A 4,564-nucleotide genomic window follows, 5' to 3' on the forward strand; every position below is an offset into this window, starting at 1 on the left:
TCCTTCCCTTCTTGGACCCTTCGGCCTCCCTCGCTGGGGAAGCCTTCCTTTTCTTCTCTCCCCCCGCGGGGGGGGGGAGTCTGTTGGGGAACGTTGCAGAAAATTAAAATTTTTCCTACGGTTTCACCAAGATCCATCTATGAGTTCATCTAAGCAACGAGTCTAGGGAGAGAGTTTGCATCTACATACCACTTGTAGATCGCATGCGGAAGCTTGCAAGGTGATGATGTAGTCGTACTCGACGTGATCCAAATCACCGATGACCTGCGCCGAACGGACGGCACCTCCGCGTTCAACACACGTACGGAACAGCCACGTCTCCTCTTCTTGATCCAGCAAGGGAGGGAGGAGAGGTTGAGGGAGATGGCACCAGCAGCAGCACGACGGCGTGGTGTTGATGGAGCTGCAGTACTCCGGCAGAGCTTCGCTAAGCACTATGGAGGTGGATGAGGTGTTGGGGAGGGAGAAGGAGGCAACCAAAGGCCAAGACGTTCAGGTGTGAAGTCCCTCCTCTCCCCCACTATATATAGGGGTGCCAAGGGGGGGTGGCCAGCCCTAGGAGATCCAATCTCCTAGGGGGTGCGGCGGCCAAGGGGGTTTTCCCTCCCCCCAAGGCACCTAGGAGGTGCCTTACCCTCCTAGGACTCTTGCCCCCTTGAACCCTAGGCGCATGGGCCTATGTGGGGCTGGTGCCCTTGGCCCATTAGGCCAAGGCGCACCCCCTTACAGCCCATGTGGCCCCCCGGGGCAGGTGGACCCACCCGGTGGACCCCCGGGACCCTTCCGGTGGTCCCGGTACAATACCGATAACCCCGAAACTTGTCCCGATGCCCGAAACAGGACTTCCCATATATAAATCTTTACCTCCGGACCATTCCGGAACTCCTCGTGACGTCCGGGATCTCATCCGGGACTCCGAACAACATTCGGGTTACTGCATATACATATCCCTACAACCCTAGCGTAACCGAACCTTAAGTGTGTAGACCCTACGGGTTCGGGAGACAAGCAGACATGACCGAGACGCTCTTAGTCAATAACCATCAGCGGGATCTGGATACCCATGATGGCTCCCACATGCTCCTCGATGTTGTCATCGGATGAACCACTATGTCGAGGATTCGATCAAACCCTGTATGCAATTCCCTTTGTCAATCGGTACGTTACTTGCCCGAGACTCGATCGTCAGTATCCCAATACCTTGTTCAGTCTCGTTACCGGCAAGTCACTTTACTCGTACCGTAATGCATGATCCCGTGTCCAACACCTTGGTCACATTGAGCTCATTATGATGATGCATTACCGAGTGGGCCCAGAGATACCTCTCCGTCATACGGAGTGACAAATCCCAGTCTCGATCCGTGTCAACCCAACAGCTACTTTCGGAGATACCTGTAATGCACCTTTATAGTCACCCAGTTACGTTGTGACGTTTGATGCACCCAAGGCACTCTTACGGTAGCCGGGAGTTACACGATCTCATGGTCGTAGGAAGAGATACTTGACACTTGCAAAGCTCTAGCAAAACGAACTACACGATCTTTTATGCTATGCTCAGGATTGGGTCTTGTCCATCACATCATTCTCCTAATGATGTGATCCCGTTATCAACGACATCCAATGTCCATAGTCAGGAAACCATGACTATCTGTTGATCACAACGAGCTGGTCAACTAGAGGCTTACCAGGGACATTGTGTGGTCTAAGTATTCACACGTGTATTACGATTTCCGGATAATACAGTTATAGCATGAATAAAAGACAATTATCATGAACAATGAAATATAATAATACTTTTATTATTGCCTCTAGGGCATATTTCCAACAGTCTCCCACTTGCACTAGAGTCACCAATCTAGTTACATTGTGATGAATCGAACACCCATAGAGTTCTGGTGTTGATCATGTTTTGCACGCGAGAGAGGTTTAGTCAGCGGATCTGCGACATTCAGATCCGTATGCACTTTGCAAATCTCTATGTCTCCATCTTGAACATTTTCACAGATGGAGTTGAAACGACGCTTGATGTGCCTGGTCTTCTTGTGAAACCTGGGCTCCTTTGCGAGGGCAATAGCTCCAGTGTTGTCACAGAAGAGTTTGATCGGCCCCGACGCATTGGGTATGACTCCTAGGTCGGTGATGAACTCCTTCACCCAAATCGCTTCATGTGCTGCCTCCGAGGCTGCCATGTACTCCGCTTCACATGTAGATCCCGCCACGACGCTCTGCTTGCAGCTGCACCAGCTTACTGCTCCACCATTCAACATATACACGTATCCGGTTTGTGACTTAGAGTCATCCAGATCTGAGTCGAAGCTAGCGTCGACGTAACCCTTTACGACGAGCTCTCCGTCTCCTCCATAAACGAGAAACATGTCCTTTGTCCTTTTCAGGTACTTCAGGATATTCTTGACCGCTGTCCAGTGTTCCTTGCCGGGATTACTTTGGTATCTTGCTACCAAACTTACGGCAAGGTTTACATCGGGTCTGGTACACAGCATGGCATACATAATAGATCCTATGGCTGAAGCATAGGGGATGACACTCATCTCTTCTTTATCTTTTGCTGTGGTCGGTGACTGAGCTGAGCTCAGTCTCATACCTTGTAACATAGGCAAGAACCCCTTCTTGGACTGATCCATTCTGAATCTCTTCAAAATCTTATCAAGGTATGTGCTTTGTGAAAGACTTATGAGGCGTCTCGATCTATCTCTATAGATCTTGATGCCTAATATATAAGCAGCTTCTCCAAGGTCCTTCATTGAAAAACACTTATTCAAGTAGGCCTTAATGCTGTCCAGAAATTCTATATTATTTCCCATCAGGAGTATGTCATCTACATATAATATGAGAAATGCTACAGAGCTCCCACTCACTTTCTTGTAAACGCAGGCTTCTCCATAAGTCTGCATAAACCCAAACGCTTTGATCATCTCATCAAAGCGAATGTTCCAACTCCGAGATGCTTGCACCAGTCCATAAATGGATCGCTGGAGCTTGCATACTTTGTTAGTGTTCAGAGGATCGACAAAACCTTCCGGCTGCATCATATACAGTTCTTCCTTAAGATGCCCGTTAAGGAATGCTGTTTTGACGTCCATCTGCCATATCTCATAATCATAGTATGCGGCAATTGCTAACATGATTCGGACGGACTTTAGCTTCGCTACGGGAGAGAATGTCTCGTCGTAGTCAATCCCTTGAACCTGTCGATAACCCTTAGCGACAAGTCGAGCTTTATAGATGGTAACATTACCATCCGCGTCCGTCTTCTTCTTAAAGATCCATTTGTTTTCTATCGCTCGCCGATCATCGGGCAAGTCTGTCAAAGTCCATACTTTGTTTTCATACATGGATTCTATCTCGGATTTCATGGCTTCAAGCCATTTGTTGGAATCCGGGCCCGCCATTGCTTCTTCATAGTTCGAAGGTTCATTGTTGTCTAACAACATGATTTCCAGGACAGGGTTGCCGTACCACTCTGGTGCGGAACGTGTCCTTGTGGACCTACGAAGTTCAGCAGTAACTTGATCCGAAGTACCTTGATCATTATCATGGTTTTCCTCTTCAGTTGGTGTGGGCATCACAGGAATGGTTTCCTGTGCTGCATCACTATCCCGCTCAAGAGGTAGTACTTCATCGAGTTCTACTTTCCTCCCACTTAATTCTTTCGAGAGAAACTCTTTTTCCAGAAAGCATCCGTTCTTGGCAACAAAGATCTTGCCTACGGATATTAAGTAGAAGGTATACCCTATAGTTTCCTTAGGGTATCCTATGAATACGCATTTTTCCGACTTGGGTTCGAGCTTTTCAGGTTGAAGTTTCTTGACATAAGCTTCGCATCCCCAAACTTTTAGAAACGACAGCTTAGGTTTCTTTCCAAACCATAATTCATACGGTGTCGTCTCAACGGATTTAGACGGTGCCCTATTTAAAGTGAATGTAGCTGTCTCTAGAGCGTATCCCCAAAATGATAGCGGTAAATCGGTAAGAGACATCATAGACCGCACCATGTCCAATAGAGTGCGATTACGACGTTCGGACACACCGTTTCGCTGAGGTGTTCCAGGCGGCGTGAGCTGTGAAACGATTCCACATTTCTTTAAGTGTGTACCAAATTCATGACTTAAGTATTCTCCTCCACGATCTGATCGTAAGAATTTTATCTTTCGGTCACGTTGATTCTCCACCTCATTCTGAAATTCCTTGAACTTTTCAAAGGTCTCAGACTTGTGTTTCATTAAGTAGACATACCCATATCTACTCAAGTCATCTGTGAGAGTGAGAACATAACGATATCCTCCGCGAGCCTCAACGCTCATTGGACCGCACACATCGGTATGTATGATCTCCAACAAGTTGGTTGCTCGCTCCATTGTTCCGGAGAACGGAGTCTTGGTCATTTTGCCTAAGAGGCATGGTTCGCACGTGTCAAACGATTCATAATCAAGAGACTCTAAAAGTCCATCGGCATGGAGCTTCTTCATGCGCTTGACACCAATGTGACCAAGGCGGCAGTGCCACAAGTATGTGGGACTATCGTTATCAACTTTAAATCTTTTGG

This window comes from Triticum aestivum, chromosome 2B (assembly GCF_018294505.1).
Source record: "Triticum aestivum cultivar Chinese Spring chromosome 2B, IWGSC CS RefSeq v2.1, whole genome shotgun sequence".
NCBI lineage: Eukaryota > Viridiplantae > Streptophyta > Magnoliopsida > Poales > Poaceae > Triticum > Triticum aestivum.